The sequence below is a fragment of the Bubalus kerabau genome, chromosome 2 (genome assembly GCF_029407905.1).
Source record: "Bubalus kerabau isolate K-KA32 ecotype Philippines breed swamp buffalo chromosome 2, PCC_UOA_SB_1v2, whole genome shotgun sequence".
Taxonomy (NCBI): Eukaryota; Metazoa; Chordata; class Mammalia; order Artiodactyla; family Bovidae; genus Bubalus; species Bubalus kerabau.
The window spans coordinates 125,414,367-125,435,112 of NC_073625.1; the positions used below are offsets into that span (position 1 = coordinate 125,414,367).

The 20,746-nt window shown below is 40.2% G+C and overlaps 1 protein-coding gene across 19 annotated transcripts in view; it reads right to left on the bottom strand.

The window, feature by feature from the left end:
* The window catches only part of LPP (LIM domain containing preferred translocation partner in lipoma), a 757,468-nt gene that overhangs the window by 568,689 nt on the left and 168,033 nt on the right, over positions 1-20,746 (bottom strand). For all 19 annotated transcript variants that reach the window (XM_055568750.1, XM_055568742.1, XM_055568745.1 and 16 more), the window contains one exon: positions 991-1,054. The gene's annotated coding sequence lies outside the window, so the exon portion shown is untranslated. The remainder of the gene's footprint in view (positions 1-990; positions 1,055-20,746) is intronic.

The window sequence follows — 20,746 nt, forward strand, 5'->3', positions numbered from 1 at the left end:
CACACTAAAAATATATATATATGTTCAAGATCATGTAAAGAAAATACCAAAGAGATAATCAAAGTATTCATCAGAAGAAATGTTTACAGAACTTTAAATACTGATATCAAATCTTCCACAAAGGTGCTGTCCTATAGGGCCTGCAGTTAGGAACACCATAGTGACTACTTCACCTCTTTTTGGCTAAGACTTCCAGAAGATTACAGAGAACACAGCAGAGTTAGCTGGAAGTACAGATATCAACTGGTCATCTGCAGAAGAAAACACACATCTTGCAAATTTTAAAATTTTTATGCTTTCTTAAACACATAAAACAAATTTTATGCTTTCTTATTTTTATTTTAAACTGGTCTCCATTTTCTTGACAAACTCAAGAAGAATGCAATCTTCTGCCAAGTTCTAATTCATTTACACTGGTTCCCCAAGACAGTGGAATGCAGGTACCATAGGTCCTGGGTTTCAAAAGACTAACTCATTTCCTGTATTTGTAAGGGTTTTGTTGTTGTGATAGCCTTAGATTATGTCCTTTAGAGATGTTTTGGGAGCAGGTAAGAGGCAGTGACAGACCCTACTAGTAGTTTGACTCCTTCAGAGCCAGGTAACAGTGGCAGCATAGTGTAGTGAGAAATGCACCCCATCAATGACCAGGAAACTGGAGAAAGCCCTCCTGCTACATACTAGCTGGGGATATAAGAAGGCACTAGATAAGAACGTCCCTGGACATGGCATACTATAGATACTTCTATACTTCCATGTTACCAAAATACTTCTCTGCTTCAGGTATGAAGCTTCAAAAAGCTGGAATTAAAAAGGAAATCAAATCAAGGAAACATAAAAGGGGAAGGAAGCACTTCACTGCCTTGGCCATGTTTCAGGTTTTGGTGCTCCTGGAATACCTTCATATTTCTTCTGTTGGGAGTGAAATCTACCTTAAACACTACAGATGCCTATTAGCATTTCATAAATGTGATGATACCAAGCCCCTCTTACCTTGGACAGCTCGTTCTTGGAATGATCAGTGGACACAAGGGTCAGCAAACGGCAATGCTAGTGTCTGTAAACAAAACAGGGAAAAATTACTCTTAGCTTGCAAGCTCTATTTATTCATTAATAATCATAAACTCTTCTATATATACAGCAGGTTCTGGTTTCACAAAACACTTTCACATTCATTATCTAATTTTAGTCCATGTCAACCTGGTAAAGAAGCAGGAAGAGATTATTATATCACTTTATAGGTGAGGAAACAAAAGCTCACAGAGGATAAGGAGGATGAGAAAGGAACCAACATCTCTCTCATGGTTAAATTCACAAATGTGAATAGATATTATTTTCCTCGTTTTACAGATGCAAAAACTGAAGTTCAAAAAAGGTAGGTAACTTGCCCAAGACGGCACAGTACAATACATGCCAAGATGAAAGTTTGTACCCTCTGAGCTCTGCCTGTTCATCCAGTGGGCTTTCCTTTACACCCAGAATGTTAGGTAGGGAAAATATGAGGACAGACAACTCATTGACTTGATCCACCAGACTTAGTGAAGGAGGAAATAATTAGATAAAACCAGTTATTTCATTGACATGAGGAAGTGGGGAAAACACAGGATTTAGAGCCAGTCAGACCTGTCTGCCTCTTACCAGTGGCCTTAGGAAAGTTACTTAAACCCCCAAGTGTCAATTTCTTTATATGTAAATGAGACATATAATACCCACTTCACAGCCAAAGATGAGTTAAACCTTTGGGGGGAAGATTTTCCTCCATTATTTCATATCTATAAGCATTGATGGGGTGGTCAACAAAATGGTATACAAAAATTCCTTCCTATAAGCACAGGCTTATATGATCAAAGAATAATGTTCTAAGCACACAAGAATAGAGGGTATCTCTGGGTTGGGTATTTCCTTGATTCATGTCTCTAGTTTTGAAATAGCATAGTATTTATCTGTGTCAATCTACATGACTTCACCTACCAGCATCACAAAGAACTTTTGTTCCATGTGACAAAGCCTCAAAATTGAAGAATCATGTATCCCCTCAACCCAAAAAGCAAAAGAAACTGCTTTAGGGGAAAGCCTGAGGATTTATCACAGGTCAGTCTAAAGTCTGTGCCTGTATCATGCTTTAGGTTCAGAAAAATGGAGCGTCCAATAGGACTGCAAGAACAAGGGGTCAGTTTTAACACAGGGATAGATTTGTTGAGAAGCAAAGCAGATCGTGACTGCAGCCATGAAATTAAAAGACGCTTACTCCTTGGAAGGAAAGTTATGTCCAACCTAGATAGCATATTCAAAAGCAGAGACATTACTTTGCCAACAAAGGTCCGTCTAGTCAAGGCTATGGTTTTTCCAGTAGTCATGTATGGATGTGAGAGATGGACTGTGAAGAAGGCTGAGCGCCAAAGAATTTATGCTTTTGAACTGTGGTGTTGGAGAAGACTCTTGAGAGTCCCTTGGACTGCAAGGAGATCCAACTAGTCCATTCTGAAGGAGATCAGCCCTGGGATTTCTTTGGAAGGAATGATGCTAAAGCTGAAACTCCAGTACTTTGGCCACCTCATGTGAAGAGTTGACTCATTGGAAAAGACTCTGATGCTGGGAGGGATTGAGGGCAGGAGGAGAAAGGGATGACAGAGAATGAGATGGCTGGATGGCATCACTGACTCGATGGACGTGAGTCTGAGTGAACTCCAGGAGTTGGTGATGGACAAGGAGGCCTGGCATGCTGCAATTCATGGGGTCGCAAAGAGTCGGACACAACTGAGCGACTGAACTGAACTGAACTGAAAGATCTCTCAGGACCTCCCTGGTGGCTCAAACGGTAAAGCATCTGTCTACAATGCGGGAGACCTGGGTTCAATCCCTGGGTCAGGAAGATTCCCTGGAGAAGGAAATGGCAACCCACTCCAGTACTCTTGCCTAGAAAATCCTATGAACAGAGGAGCCTGGTGTCCATGAGGTCGCAAAGAGTCGGACACAACTGAGCAATCTCACTTCACTTTCAAAGATCTCTCAGAAGTTTTATTAATACATCCCATTTTCATATAGGGGCCTAAATCAGATGATTAGGAATACAACATGGTTGATACTAAATTCTGTGAGAAATTATTGCCATATGCCACCAAAATAAAAATATTAATCATCTGCAATACTATAGTTTATAGTTTGAAAAATATTTCACGATCATGTTATCTCAAATCATCCTTAACATAACCCCAGTGAAACCGTATTACTCCAATTTTACTGATCAGGAAGCCAAACTTCAACCATCACATGGTTAATATGAAACATACAAAAGTTTAACCTTGGATCTTGATCCCCAAACGAGTAAGGACGCTTCTACTACACGATGCAGCCTCCCAGTTGGGAGCACTCCATTTGGAAGGAAAGGTAAAGTGAGCATATAACCTGTAAAAGTCTATTGTCAAGGGGCCAAGGCACATTTAGTACTGAGTCCTGCTTCACTAGCAAGTGAAAGGAGAGAGACTTCACATCTGTGGTCTAACCAGAAGGTGACACATTACTAAGCTGAGGGAGTGTTCGATGCAGGGTTACCATCAACACTTTCTCAGCTCTCCCCAGTGAAGTTTCAGAGACGTGACATCCTTGGGCAAGCTATCGAAACACAAGCCACAGAAACAATACAAGGCTGTACCACTAAATTTTCGTAAAGGGGTCTGCAACAGTAAGTTTCATCTCATACTGTAGAAGAGCTGAAACCTTCTAGCTAAGAAGTTCACCATCCTCTTCTCACACGGTTTGAGTGGCACGTGTCCTCAGGACCTCGAGTATTTTCTGATGCAGCGGAGTTCTCCTCTAGACCCATAAAGACATCTGGGACAAGTGGCAAATCCAGTTCTAGCATCTTAGTAGTGAAGTCAGTTATCCTTGGCTGCCTCTGTGGATTTTATGACTGCGTACCCAAAACCTGGCGAGGATGCATCCTTTGTCAAATCACCCATCCCATCACTCTCAAGAAAACCCTTCTCATTTCCAGAAGCAATTTCAACAAAAACAAAAAACTTGTATGATCAACCTCTAACTTAAAAAACTTTAACACATTAATTAGGATCAAAGCAAAATAAGAATCAAGAAACTGAGAGCTGGGACTAGTATAAAATAATTGATCATTTCTACTGTATTTGGGGGAGAAACTGGAGAGAACAATGGAGCCAAAGGGGTGGGGGGGGGGTAAAAAGTGAAAGGAAAGAAAATGATGAAGAATAAGGAAAAAAGAGAGGAATGGGAGGTCAGGAGAAATGAAGAAAGAAGAGATATAAACAGGTTTTTCCAACAACCACGGTAGCCTCTGGATTGACCACTCCACCCCTGAACAATTTTAGACAACAGAACTCTAGGTGAAAAAAAGAAAAAAAAAAGAACTCTAGGTAATGATCTTGACATTTTGAAGAAAAATTCCAACCAAATAGCCTGAGAATCACTAAGGCCAATGTAGATGCCCCTTAATATTTGATATTCAAGTGCTGTACTACAAATAAGCAACTGACAGAGCCTTGTAAAAACACTCTAAGCAAATAAACTGAAGTGTCTTCAGTCCCGTAATGCCAGACGTTTATTCTGAACAAGGGGTGCTATCTTAAAAAGAACAGTAGACTGGGAATTGAGGACCTTGGTTCTGGTTTTAGTGCTACAATTCCCAAATCTTTTCAATTAGAAGTTGTATGAGATTTACATTTTTCTGTCTCTCTTTCCATGAATCTTGACCATCAGTTCAGTTCAGTTCAGTTCAGTCGCTCAGTCGTGTCCGACTCTTTGTGACCCCATGAATCCCAGCACGCCAGGCCTCCCTGTCCATCATCAACTCCCGGAATTCACTCAAACTCACGTCCATCAAGTTGGTGATGCCATCCAGCCATCTCATCCTCTGTCATCCCCTTTTCCTCCTGCCCCCAATCCCTTCCAGCATCTTGACCATGGCTATCCCTAAACCACTGTGGAAAAGCCAAACATTATTTTGTCTAGACTTTGTGCATTTCAGTAAGTTTTATGAATTGATAAAAGTGCTGGTGAGACGATAACTTGTAAATTAAACAACATCATAAACTTAAACATGATTATTAGGAAGTGTGACCCCAAAAGTAATCGAAATGTGAGATCAGGCCAAAGGTATTAAATGACAAACATGGAATGTCCTCCACTCCCAACATGAAATCCCACATGAAGAACATTTTTAAATGATACCCTAAGACATTTATCAAGAATACAACGTACTCTGTGGCTTATGAACAATTTGGTTGTCTCATTAAAGTAATGTTTGCCAGTATTTAATTGCTTCCCTCCCTGATTTTAATTTCCTCAGCTGTCAGCATCTATCAAAGACACTGAGATTTTCTGACATCCTGGCTGATTGTGTTGAAATTAATCAGATTTTTTAAAAGTAAATTGCTTTGGCCTAAAGGTAATGCTCATCTTCTTCATGTGATATTTATAAGGGTTCTATCAACAGAACTTATAATCTAGAAATTAAATCAGAGGCTTTAGGAATCCAAAGCAAAAATGTAAGTAGCTCACAAATCTCCAGCCCTGGACTTCAGAAGACCAGTGCTTTAAAAAATCCAATCAACAAGTGTTTATTGCACATTCAGCACTTAGCAGCAGTCACTAGTGGGTAAACGGACAGAAGGAAGACATGCAGCTTAGAGGAGCAAATGGCAACCCACTCCAGTATTCTTGCCAGGATAATCCCATGGAAAGAAGAGCCTGGCGGGCTACAGCCCACGGGGTGGCAAACAGTCGGACAAGATTAAACAACTGAGCACGCGAGACATGCAGCTGCCTCAGAAAGTTTAAGAAACAAGTGAAAATTACTTACTTAAGCTGAATTGACTGTGACAAAGTAGTTCACCACCTGGTCACTCAAAAAGTACACTTATTGTGTTTTCAGTTATGATCAGATATATACATTATTCTTTCACATGAATTAATGATTTTAGTCTTCACCTAATCCAATGAGGTGAAATAGTTAGTAATAGTTGCAATATCTCCGTTTGGCAAGTGACAAACCTGAGCCTCAGAGTGGAAAAGAGACTTTTTCCTAAATACCTGGTAATGGGCAAAGCTGGTTTATGATCTAAATAAAATCAGACAATACAGCATGATCACTTTGAAATAAAGAGAGAAAAAATTCTTTGCAAATCCTCCACACATAATTATTCAGTGCTAATTCTTGTCTAATATCTATCAGTAACAGTGTTTAAGATACTCGCTGAGGAAACCCACAAGCCATTCTATAAGAAGTAAATGAAATGATAGATAGAGAAAGACTTTGTAAAGTGTCCTAGCATCATGAGATTATTTTTATGAATTTATGTCATTATTCCTACTTTGGAATATAGAAATATGTATGCATTCATGCAGTAATTAGGTCCCAAACACTGGTTCTAAGGCCCCAAAACTAAACAAGAAAAAAAAAAAAAAAAAAAAGCGCAAATGTTGCATGTATGCAATTCTGGGAAGCAGGGGGAGAGAAGCCAAGGATAACACACAGAACTTAGAAGCTGGCTTTATAACCAAAAACCCTAGTATAGGTCTTATATTTCCAGTGGACTCTAAGCTCTTACCAAGCCTTTAAGTGTCTCTCTTGCTATAAAGCTTCGCCTGACCCAAAAGCATTTGATGAAGCAGCCTTTGTAAGGACAAACATAATGCCTAGTTTCATATATAGATCACTAAAATTGACACCGGGGCTTCCCAGGTGGCTCAGCAGTAAAAAAAATCCACCTGCAAAGCAGGAGATGCTGGTTCAGTTCTTGGGTTGGGGAGATCCCCTAGAGAGGAAAAAAAAAAAATGGCAACTAACTCCAGTATTCTTGCTGTGAAATCTCACGGACAGAGGAGCCTGGTGGGCTATAGTCCATGGAGTCGCAAGAGTGGGACGCAACTGAGCAACTGAACAACAACAAAATTACCACACTGTTTTATAACTTTTCCTCGGTTGTGTTTCTGGAAGAAAATACCCTGTCGAACTCAGTTTCTTGAAACCAAACCCCAAATCCAGAATCTGATCCTTAGTAAGTACTCAAGAAAATGTTTACTGAATGATTGAATGAACAAATGATAAAAGTGTTTTACATAACTCCTATAGCATTAAGCTCACTACATATAACAAGAGGTTAGTAAGTGTTGGGTGAATTTAAATTAATTGAACAGTTAATGTAAAAAAAAGTGTATTGTTCAACTAAATGATTCTAGAAGCTACTAAGTGAGTGGTTCAGTGAAGAGTTAAGTAACCTGCAATGGGCCCAGCCATCATTAACCCAGTACAGGGGTGAAGAAATGTTTTTCACAGTAAGAATAATAAAGGCTGAAGATATGAATAGAAATGCAGGCAGGAGCTGAGAAAATTAATGTAGAAAAAAACAATGATTGTCAAGAAAACCAAGCTAAGTGATACCAAATTAAAAAAACAAAGGAGGAAACAAATCTAGAGATAATGGGACTTCTTTTTAAGATTATAAATATAAATAAAATCCAAACAGGGGAAAATGGAGAAAGAGAGAGGAGAAGGAGAGATTCTATTTTTTATTGTAATAGCATTTTTTAATTATGAAAATATGATAACACATTTACAGGAGACTTGGAAAATATAGAACAAGGTTGCATATAGTACCACTATATATTATAATTATTTTTAAGTAGATTAATTAAGATTTTTAGTTGGAGTTTCAATATCAAACTCTCAAAAATTAATAGAATGAATATACTGAGAAGTAGATATAGTAGATATATTGAGAAGGATATAGCAGACCTGAAAAGCACTATGAACAACTCAACATAATTAATACTTATACAATAGTCACACAACAGTAGGATACAAAATCTATTCAAGTTCCCATAGACTATAAAAGGAGAGATTCTTGAAATAATGATTTCTAAAAAAGAAAAAAAAGTCATATATAGGGGAAAAAATATCAAAGACAAAAGAGTTGAGATATACATATATACACTTCTATACATATATAGATAAATATATAAGCACACATCTGAAACTAACACAATACTGTAAATCAACTCTAATTCAATAAAAAAAAAAGGAAATGAAAGTTACTCAGTCGTGTCCAACTCTTTGTAGCTCCATGGACTATACAGTCCCTGGAATTCTCCAGGCCAGAATACTGGAGTGGGTAGCCATTCCCTTCTCCAGGGGATCTGCCCAACCCACGGATCGAACCCAGGTCTCCCACATTGCAGGTAGACTCTTTACCAGCTGAGCCACAAGGGAAAGATTTTTTAAAAGCTGATCAAGTTAAAAGATATATCTATTAAACATGCTATGTTTCAATAACTAAGCTAAGCACTTCACATATCTTAATCCTTAAAAATATTCTTAGAAGTCATTATACATCCATTTTGCATCTGAGTAAAGGAATGCTTAGAAGGAGTGAGTAACTGATGAAGTTCACACACCAAATAAGTTGTGGTACTAGAATTCATATCCCAGCTTGTAGGGCCCCAAACTCACACTGTTCTCAGTTTAACAGAAAAAGAGAAGTGGGTTTAAAAAAGGCTCTTAGAATTGGACTGCATGATGGAAATCTAGAAAGTAATATGAAATAGGGAAGGCATAAAGAATTTGAGCATCCAAACCTTTTTAGGGACCAAGATACAAGCAGTAAGAAAAAGACTGAAGGAGGAACAAAGATGGATGGGGAATAAAAAGCTGTCTTTGGGTATCTAAGGATGTGTCCTATATAAATCATGATACTTTTGAAAAATCTGCAATGCTAGAACTATTAGGGTTGAAACTATGAAAATTCAGTTTCAGAACAATGCAAAGGAGATTGTTAAACATAAGCTATCCAGTAGTAGAAACAATCACCTCACAAAGAATTAGAAGTGTTCAAGTAGAGGCTAAGTGGCCATCTGCCAGGAAAGGCATGCATGACATCCTAATGAGAGGGAGTCAGCATTAGAAGACAGGCCAGTGAAGCTCTGGGTTTCAAAGACTTAGCTGAGAGATAAACAACAGTTCAGATCACTAGATAAAAATCTGGAGAATGCCCTTTGAAGAAGAGATCTCTGGATAAAAATAACATCCATTCAATACATCCATGAAGCTCCTATGATGCACTAAGCACAGGACAGACCCAAGCTCCAGAGGTTCCAAAAAGGAAGCAGAAAACATTGTAAAGAGTTAGAACTGTTGCTAGGCAATTTTTGAGCCTAATACATGGCTAGGAAAACCATAACTAGAAGTTCTAAAAAAGAAACAGAAAAGACTCAATGGTTTTTAGGTAACTACAGACAGGAAACATGAGTTTTGCAGAAAGAAAAAGGAGTTACCAAAGTCCTTGGTTTAGAGAAGAGCTGATAAACAGGTGTATGTATATTAAGTCCCTTCGGTCATGTCCAACTCTTTGTGACGCTATGGACTGTAGCCTTCCAGGCTCCTCTGTCCATGGGATTCTCCAGGAAAGAATACTGGAGTGGGTTGCCACGCCCTCCTCCAGGGGATCTTCCCAACCCAGGAATTGAACCCAGGTCTCCTGCATTGCAGGTGGATTCTTTACCACTAGCACCACCAGGGGTGACATGAGGCCAAATCTGATCAGCCTTTAGGGTAATGAGAATCAAGAGGGAAGAATCAGAAGGTTAGAAAACAAAGTTCAGTTCACAGAGTTCACAGGTAAGGGAAAGTGAGCAACTGTTGGATGAGATATAGGAAAAAATGGCATATTGCAAAAGAATATCCAACTTATTTGAAGATGAGAGAACAATATGTTTGAGTGTCTGCAAACCTCTTTTTATATTTTGCCAAATTTACTCATTTTTATACACTGCAAGTGCTTTCAACCCCCAACATCCCTCAAAACTATTGTAAAACAGGAGAGGAAGCTATTAAAAACAAAATTCAATATCTAGGTCCAGTTCTACTGTCTCTCTTAGCATCCTTCATGATGATTTCAAAACCTGACCAATTTTTATGGAAGAAAACAGATCACATAAAATATTAACATAAACAAAAGCAAAATTAAGAGTAATTTTGTTGGACAACATCCCTCCTGCAGAGAGAGAGAAACTTTAATAGATAATAGAAGGTTGAGTTTGGTTGGCCAGAGAGATGACTTCTTGTGATATGAAAGATAATGGTTGTTTGCACAATTTCCTTTCCTATGACTTTTAACTAATAATCTAGGTGAAGAAAGAAATGGCTGCTTCAGCACAAACTCACTGATTCTATTTTCCCCACACACTGGAATTCTAAACCAGAAAATGAATAAGCATCCAACTGCTCCCTCACCTCCTCTCCATTTGGCAAAGACAAAGCATGTTCTGATGACAAAGGCAGTGGTGGTGACGACTGAAATATTGAAAAGCAAAAGAGTGAGTGGTGCAGAGCAGGGAAACTATGCAAAGGGCTTAATATGCAAAAAATACAGAAATCTTCCTAAATATGTTCAGTAATTATATATTTTGGTATCATTGGCGGCTTCCCTGGTGGCTTAGAGGGTAAAGCATCCACCTACAATGCGGGAGACCCGGGTTCAATCCCGTAGTCTGGAAGATCCCCTGGAGAAGGCAATGGCAACCCACTCCAGTACTCTTGCCTGGAAAATCCCATGGACGGAGGAGCCTGGGAGGCTGCAGTCCATGGGGCCGCAAAGAGTCGGACACAACTGAGCGACTTCACTTTGGTATCATTATATTCACAAAAGAACTTCACAAACAACTACCTTGAAATTTCTGAAACTGAAACAGGAAATCAAGAGAAAAAAGGAGGAATGTACTGAGTTCTTGTCCCTAACTGGTGGGGCTGTCTTGGGTTGGTCTTTTCCAGCTCCTCTTTCTCATGAAATGCAAAGATTAGATCTTTGATTAGATCCAGATTAGATCTGGATTAGATCAGTGGCTCTCAGTGTGTGATCCATAAACTTAGGAGTTAAACTCCTAAAGTAAAGGTCCTCCAGACCCTTCCAAGGGACTGAAAGTTCATTTTTATGTTTTGAACCTTTTTCACTGTGTATACATTTATACCAATAGTACAAAAGTAATGTGTGGGTTAAAATGACTGGAGTTTTAACATGAATCAAGGAAGTGTCACCAAAAGGTACTGAAAGTCATTGTACTTTTCATCACCAAGCACCCACAGTGAAGAGGGGCTTCAAGGGGACTGCTTCACTTGATACTGCCCTGAATGAATCAAAAATCCTTAATTTTATAAAATCTCAGTCCTGAGGTTTCTATATCATCTTTATAAGACTGACACATCTTTTTAATATTCTGTGTGAGATACAGGAAGTATTCATGAAGCACTTCTGCTAATCCCAAACTACAATGGTTGTCTCCAAGAAACTCAGGTACTTGATTGTTTGAATTGAGAAATGAAGTATTGGCTCCTTGCTTGAAACACCATTTTTACCTGAAAGAATGGTCATTCAAACTTGGTCCTGTCATACATTTTCTCAAAACTATACCAAAAAAACATAATTTCAAGAAAAAGAACTAACAAGCTTTACTGTCAATGATGAAATTCAAATATTAAAGTGAAAATTAGAATTTTGAAAACCTTGCATCTACTATTTATATTATACATTTGACAACTTCCTAATAACTATATTCAGGTCAGGAAGCAACAGTTAGAACTGGAATGGAACAACAGACTGGTTCCAAATAGGAAAAGGAGCATGTCAAGGCTGTATATTGCCACCTTGCTTATTTAACTTCTATGCAGAGTACATCATGAGAAACGCTGGGCTGGAAGAAGCACAAGTTGGAATCAAGATTGCCAGGAGAAATATCAGTAACCTCAGATATGCAGATGACACCACCCTTATGGCAGAAAATGAAGAGGAACTAAAAAGCCTCTTGATGAAAGTGAAAGAGGAGAGTGAAAAAGTTGACTTAAAGCTCAACATTCAGAAAATGAAGATCATGGCATCTGGTCCCATCACTTCATAGGAAATAGATGGGGAAACAGTGGAAACAGAGTCAGACTTTATTTGGCAGGGGTAGGGGGGCTCCAAAATCACTGAAGATGGTGATTGCAGCCATGAAATTAAAAGATGCTTACTCCTTGGAAGGAAAGTTATAACCAACCTAGATAGCATATTCAAAAGCAGAGACATTACTTTGCCAACAAAGGTCCGTCTAGTCAAGGCTATGGTTTTTCCAGTGGTCATGTACGGATGTGAGAGTTGGACTGTGAACAAAGCTGAGCGCCAAAAAATTAATGCTTTTGAACTGTGGTGTTGGAAAGACTCTTGAGAGTCCCTTGAACTGCAAGGAGATCCAACCAGTCCATCCTAAAGGAGATCAGTACTGGGTGTTCATTGGAAGGACTGATGCTAAAGCTGAAACTCCAATACTTTGGCCACCTGATATGAAGAGCTGACTCATTGGAAAAGACTCTGATGCTGGGAGGGATTGGGAGCAGGAGGAGAAGGGGACGACAGAATGAGATGGCTGGATGGCATCACCAAGTCGATGGACATGAGTTTGAGTGAACTCCGGGAGTTGGTGATGGACAGGGAGGCCTGGCATGCTGCGATTCATGGGGTCGCAAAGAGTCGGACACAACTATGAGACTGAACTGAACTGAACTGAAATACTTAAAATAGTCTTGCTGATGAAATCAGTGGTTATATTAACGAATGTGATTATTTTAAAGTACTAAAGAACAAAATATTTCAATATTTGGAAGATATGCACAACTCCACGAAACAAGTAATAAATGATGTTATGCAATCATAGGCGAAGATCAGGAATTTAGAAAGATGGTAACGATAACCCTGTATGCGAGACAGCAAAAGAGACACAGATGTATAGAACAGTCTTTTGGACTCTGTGGGAGAGGGAGAGGGTGGGATGATTTGGGAGAAAGGCACTGAAACATGTATAATATCATATAAGAAACGAATCGCCAGTCCAGGTTCGATGCAGGATACAGGATGCTTGGGGCAGGTACACTGGGATGACCCAGAGGGATGGTATGGGGAGGGAGATGTGGGAGAGGGGTTCAGGATTGGGAACACGTGTACACCCGTGGTAGACTCATGTTGATGTATGGCAAAACCAATACAATATTGTAATTAGCCTCCAATCAAAATAAATTTAAAAAAAAAGTAAAAATAAGACCAATAGATTTTAATATAATGGGTTGTTTAAAAAAAAAAGGTTTATTGATATGATTTCATATTTCACATTGCAATTAAACTTTAAGAAACTACCACTCATCATATATTGGTATAGCATCAAAGAAAAAAACCCATGATTACCTCTTTTTTACTCCGTATCTGTAAATTCTTTCAAGATTTTCCTCAAAAATTTTAATCAAAATACATATTGCAAAAAATTTAATGCAAAGACTCCAGTTGCCAATTTTTTCGGTAATTTTTTGTTTATTTTGGAAAACAAACTTATTTTCATACAAATAATTTTCATTAAAATATTGGCTTTAATTTCTTTGTAATTAATTTAATTTCTATGATAATGAACAGCATTAGCTATGACTCCCATAAATAAAAACTCATTTTTAAGAGTGTAAATAGGTCCTGAGACTGAACCACTGGACTTGACGGCATTTATGTCTATTTCCCTACTGCTTCATACTAATCATCTTTGGTTCCAAACCTTTAGGGGAGATTTGTGCAACATGCTAAGTCACTTCAGTCATGTCCAACTCTATGCAACCCTATGGACTGCCAGACTCCTCTGTCCATGGGATTCTCCAGGCACAGAGTGGCTCAGTTCTACATTCAGATCCCGCTACCTGTTTACCCTTATCAGCTGCCACATTAGTATTTAGAAACACTGAAGTGAAAGTGAAAGTCGCAGAGTCCTGTCTGACTCTTTGCAACCTGCGACCCCATGGACTATACAGTCCATAGAATTCTCCAGGCCAGAATACTGGAGTGGGTAGCCATTCCCTTCTCCAGGGGATCTTTCCAACCCAGGGATCAAACCCAGGTCTCCCACATTGCAGGTGGATTCTTTACCAGCTGAACCACAAGGGAAGCCCAAGAATACTGGAGTGGGTAGCCTATCCCTTCTCCAGCGGATCTTCCTGACCCAGGAATCGAACCAGGGTCTCCTGCACTGCAGGCGGATTCTTTACCAACTGAGCTATCAGTGTTTCTGAGCCCCAGAAACACTGAAACATGGACATAAAACTTCATCATGATTAGTGACTAATCCATTGATTAGTCAACAGATATTCCCTGTGTGCCTTCCACGAGGGGGACACTGGTTAATATGCCACAAAGATCAGAATCCAGACTCCATTACCACTCAAGGTATGCTCTCAGTCAAGACATAAAATCTCTCTAAACCTGCTTCTTTCATGTAAAATGAGAACAATAATAGGACTCACTCAAAATTACTGTGTCACTACAGTGAAATGATCCATTGAAGAGCTTAGTATACACAGTGCCTGCATATACTAAAGACTCAGTAGTAAATCTTACCATAACAGACTTTGCCATGAAAATGAAAGAAATAAAAAGTTTAACATATATATTATCAAGGACTTAAAATCAACCCCAGTTACCAAAGCATTCAGCTCCATGGAAACACAGAAGCAGAAGTATCCAGAAGCAACTGTTTCTCACTTCAAGAGCAAGAATCTGAGAGTTCCCTGGTTGCCTAGTGGTTGGGATTCCAGGCTTTCACTGTCGTGGCCCAGGTTCAATTCTTGTTCAGGGAACTGAGATCCTATAAGCCTCAGTGTGTAGTCAATAAATAAAGAAACAAAATGTCATTCTGCTTTATGGAGAAGGAAATGGCAACCCACTCCAGTATTCTTGCGTAGAGAACTCCGTGGCCAGAGGAACCTGGTGGGCTGCCGTCTACGAAGTCACAGAGAGTCGGACACGACTGAAGCGACTTAGCAGCAGCAGTAGCATTCTGCTTTAAAAAAATAAAAAAGAACAAGAATCTGTCTTTGACCAGGAAAGAAATCAGAGTTATAATAATGACCTAGCCATTGCATAATTCCCTAAACTATCTGTGGTCAAACGAGCAAGCAGCTCATAATCAGCATCATTCTTAGCATTGCGGTGACAAGACACAAGGAGAGTGAAGATTCAAACCAAGTTCCTGACCAGACAAAAGAGATTTTCACTTTTCCTTTGTTTGAGCAAAAGGTCTCTTTACTCCATTTGAAACCCAAAAGGAGTGAGTTTGGGGAAAAATAAGGATGCTTGTCAATCTGAAGTCAGACCAAAAGTGAAAAAAAGATGTCCTAATGTTGCTAAGGATGGATTATAAGTAGAAGAGAGGAGGTCCTTAAAAAGTTTTTTTCTTTCTTTCTTTTTTTTTTTTGGCTATGCCACATGGCATGCAGGATCTTCGTTTCCCAACCATGGATTGAACCCCTGCCCCATGAGTGGAAGCAGGGAGTCTTAACCACTAGACTGCCAGAGAAGTCCCTAAAGAGCTTTTTAAATAAAAAATATAATCTGGAGGAATAGACATATGCACATTTACCTACAAATTTTTATAAATGTATAAAAGAATACATCATTAAACTGGTTATACTGAAGAGGCCCAAATTTCATTTTTAAAGTAAAAAAAGACAGATCTTTATTTCACTTTATTTCATCATCTCTAAGTATAACAACTTCTAGTGTCAATATCTTACTAGCCTGATAAGACTTTCTGCTGCTACTGCTAAGTCGCTTCAGTCGTGTCTGACTCCGTGCAGCCCCATAGATGGCAGCCCACCAGGCTCCCCCGTTCCCGGGATTCTCCAGGCAAGAACACCGGAGTGGGTTGCCATTTCCTTCTCCAATGCATGAAAGTGAAAAGTGAAAGTGAAGTCGCTCAGTCGTGTCCGACTCCCAGCGACCCCATGGACTGCAGCCCACCAGGCTCCTCCGTCCATGGGATCTTCCAGGCAAGAGTGCCGGAGTGGGGTGCCATTGACTTTAACTGCTGACTTAATATAATGATGTAAGTTATGCTTCCAGAATAATGTATAGGAATGATCATGCCCCCTTAACAGCACTTGGATCTTCAATCAGGAAATTCAATTTTAGCTGCAAAACTATGTTTTGGCAAAAGTGCAATTGAACTCAGTGTACTTGTCACATTTCTAAATATACTCCGGTCACCATGACAACAAGGGAGACTGATGGATCGCTTAAAAGAGTACGGTATATTTAATTGTCAGCATTTTAAACTGACTCAGAAAAATGCTGTGTGATAGGTCTACTCACCATGGTTACTGCCGACTGAGTCCATAATAATAAAAGGTTCGTATACGTACATCGACAACGTGAGCACAAAGAATAGGAGTCAGAAGGCCCTGTATTTCCAACCAGGCCAAGCACCAAACTTAAGGCTTTAAAAGACTTCTTCTCATTAAGGCACCACTCAAGGATCTCTCTCCCAGACAGGATCTGCATGTGCATCCAAGGCCACTAGAGCAAGTCCTAATCACATTTCAATGTTTGTTCCACCTCTTAGACTAAAGACCCAGGTAAGGTTATTTTCTCTTGGAACATAGCTGGAATAGGAAGGAGATTCTTATTTCCTTGAATGTAGGTGTGTTCTCAAATGATAATCTTCTGGGACCCATTCATTTCCTAAATAGCCATTCCCCAAGTTCATCTCTTATGTCAGGCAATCTTCCACAGGCTGGGGATATAGTGGCAACAGACAAGGTCCCCACGTTTAGAGAGCTGACATCCTAAGACAAGAGGAAGATAAAGAATGAGATAATTCGATTGCCCTAGAGGAGATCAGTCCTGGGTGTTCATTGGAAGGACTGATGCTGAAGCTGAAACTCCAATACTTTGGCCACCTGATGCAAAGAGCTGACTTATTGGAAAAGACCCTGATGCTGGGAAAGATTGAGGGCAGGAGGAGAAGGGGACGACAGAGGATGAGATGGTTGGATGGCATCACCGACTCAATGGACGTGAGTTTGGGTAAACTCCGGGAGTTGGTGATGGACAGGGAGGCCTGGCGTGCTGTGGTTTATGGGGTCACGGAGTCAGACACGACTGAGCGACTGCACTGAACTGAATCCATTAGAGTATACTATAAGCAATGCCTCGTGTATACTAAGCACTCATCAAGTGTGGAGAAAAGTCACAAGGGAAAATCATAAAAATATAAAGACCATTTCAGAGACTCTATCGCCACTTTGAAGGTTATGAATGGTGACTTGGATTGGGTCACTGTTCTACTCATGCTTTTCCATGGTACATGCTCAGTCTCTTAACCAGCTCTTGCAAAAGAAATGGTAAGAACCATCAGAATCAGGAAACATTCCAGAGGCAGAACACACACACACTGGACAAGCATGCATATACTCAGAGCAAAAGTGGTAGGTGGTATCAAGTGGGGTTGGACACAGGCCCTGCAACAGAATAGGGAGTGTGCCCCAGGAGTCAGCAGGTCTGGGTGGGGCTTAAGATGTTTCATGTCTAGCAAGCTGAGAGGCTTGATGGTGATACTGTTGCTCAGAGAACCACACTTTGAGAACCAGGGCTCTAGGAGAGTCTGGATGCAGGAACTCCAGTTGAAAAGGAGGCAATTTGAACATGTCTTAGGATAATGATAGGTAGAATAGAGAAAAGGGAAGAATATCCCAGAGATGTAGCCAAAAAAAAAAAGATAATATCCAAGACTTGAAGCCAAACAATCCATGAGTACAAATAAAAAGGAAGGTGGTGGAATGGATTTCATGCTTTCTTTAATGACTTCGTTCACTCTATAGGTAGTTTACATCTTTCTAACACAAAGCACTTTCACAGCTAGTATTTCCTGTAGCCACAGTCTATCCCTTTAAGATAGGGTCAAGGAAAAGGATACTGGTGATAAATAATAAAAATAACAGTAGTAAACACAATGGAGGTGAAAGTGTCAGTTGCTCAGTCATGTCTGACTCTTTGCTACCCCATGGACTGTAGCCTGCCAGGCTCCACTGCCCATGGAACTCTCCAGGCAAGAATACTAGAGTGAGCTGCCATTCCCTTCGCCAGGGGATCTTCCCAACCCAGGGATCAAAACCAGGTTTCCTGCATTGCAGGCAGAGTCCTTACTGTCTGAGCCACCAAGGAAGCCCTTGAGAGCTTACTCTGTGCCAGGCACCTTATACCATGTGCTATATCCTGCACTGAAAACAATCCTATTCTTGTTTCAGAGAAGACAAAACTGAAACTCAGAGACATTATGTAGCTCGCCCACAATCACTCCTGTGTTACCTGAATTCAAACATGGGAATACACCCTATAATCCATGATTGTCACCTCCATTCTGCCTACAAAGTTAACTCCATAGGAGAATTAGATGCCCATTTGGGGCATTCATCCTCAAAGTCAGAGTTCTTTTCTAATCTAAGCTTCAAGACTCCAAGTAGCAAAGCTTGATCCAGGGACTCGAGTAGCATCAGAGTGAAGTGCCCAAGGTCAGGTGGCCAGTCTGGAGCAAGGTTATGACTCATTTCATTCGCTCACAAAACAAGCATGGCTGGAGTGTTTCTGTGCTCACACTCACATTCCCATTTCTACACACTTACTCCAGTGCGTTTCCATGCTCCAGGCTTACCTTCTCAACTGCATTCTGCTTTGCCCTCCAACATTTTCTGCCCAGAAAGTAACAGGCTTTCTACACACTGACATATTTTGAGTGAGGATGTGAGAAAGAGGCCCCTGTGTCCAGTGCATTTCCATGCTCCAGGCTTACCTTCTCAACTGCATTCTGCTTTGCCCTCCAACATTTTCTGCCCAGAAAGTAACAGGCTTTCTACACACTGACGTATTTTGAGTGAGGATGTGAGAAAGAGGCCCCTGTTTGTGAAGATACATTGTGAACGGTAGTGGATATTGACAAAGCATCAGCAGATAAGAAAGATGAGCATAGACAGCTCCCAGCCCAGGAAGTGGGTAAGAAACGAACCACAAGATCTTCCTTCTAGTCACCCACACTGTGCTTTCCCAGGATGATTCACAGGTATGGCTCCACGGACCTGACAAAGGGGACCGTCTTCAGGAAGATGAAAGGATGTTTTTATGCCTGCTCTCTCTCCTTTTTATTTGTTCCTTCTTGAGTAATAACTATTAATTGTGCTATGCGGGCAGTACAGAGATGAGTCTACCGGGAAACCAGCACAAATCCATCAAGTGCTTTTAGTCCGAGCTTTTTAGAAGCAATTGCTTACCGCATGTTCCCTGCTCTTTTTCTCACAGCTAGAGTTAGAGTGGATTTTACCACATCATCACCCCAATGCCCTCCTCCCCTGCCTCCAAAGGAAGACAGAAGATGGTGAGTGGTCTGTCACCAGGAAAATCACAAAACCTGTGTGAGAAAACCAATTCATTTAGTGTTTGTCAAGTCTAAGGACTGGTTCCAAAAATAAGTCCTGCACTTTTATTAACACATGACAGCCCTGTGAAGTAGATAATGTCCAATTTGAACCAATGAGGCAATTTATGCTCAGAGATGATATGTTAGTTTCCTAGAGTCTAACAACTAGAAAATAGCAAGCTAGGAAGTAAACACGGGTCTTCTGACACCAAAGTCCGTACTTTTCCACTCATTTACCACCACCATATACGCACTTGCAAGAGACTCTGTTATCTTCCATTCTGTTTAGCATAAGAATCAAAGCTTCAAATATTTTCAAAAAATAAGGCTGTATGTAACCAAATAACCTCTTTCTAGAGGACTTTATTAGGAATAGTGAGCAAAAAAGCCATTGTAGATTCTATAAGTCTCACCTCTAACCAAGGGGCTTCCCTAGTAGGTTAAATAGTAAGGAATCTGCCTGCAATGCAGGAGACCAGGTTCGATCCTTGGTGCAGGAACATGGCCTAGAGGAGGGCATGGCAATTCATGCCAGTATTCCTGCCTGAAGAATCCCATGGACAGAGGAGCCTAGTGGGCTACAGTCCATGACTGACTCCCAAAGAGTCAACTAAGCAACTAAGGCAACATGCCCTTAACTATGTTTGGATTCATGGATTAGGTGGAGTCTGAACCATGCATAATGTAAAATCAAAAACCAAGGAGGCTCCTCCTGAATTTCCCAGCACAGGGCTCAGGCCAAATAACAACATAGCACAAAGCCTGCTCTTTCACACAGCTCCAGGGCGTCTACTGAAGGAGGAAGACTGAGGGAATGAATGTAACGGAAGAGCGAGGGCCTGTAAGTCATGTGTTCACAGAAGCTCTGGCTTAGCATGAAGTAGAATAAAAGCTAAAAACCAGATGAAGATTTAATGTAGTCCAAGCCTAAACTCATTTTCATTATTAATTCTAGATCCTCCATAGCATGGACAGTGATAAAAAAGGATCAAACAAGAGGAAAAACAAGAATAATCCAGTCTTCAGGCCCTTAGATTTAATATCTGAACAAGTGAGGATTAATTTGTGTAAGCAGCATCTTTTTCTGTCTTCCCCTCACCCAGGGGGATGGTGAGGTTAAGCACTTTGAAAAGATCCTTTATCATAAGCACAGCTGACAGCAACACCTGATGAGAATGGTAATTAAATCAAGAAGTAAAATAAACACTGGGATCAATGTTCTTTACTTTTGGTGGCTGACTTAAGAAAAAGGGGTGCCTTATAAAGGTGGGTATTTCTCTCTTCCAACCATAAATATAGGGTAGCTTCCTAAGGTTTTCTCTTCTTTGAAAGTTATTTTGCTGCTCACCAAATACCAGGTTAACTACCTTCTGTGTGTTAGTTAGTATGTGGTTTGGAGGGACACGATGGTAAAAGAGAAAGGACACCATCCCTATTTTCAAAGAGCTCAAAGTCTGGTACCTGAGGCCAAGCACAAAAT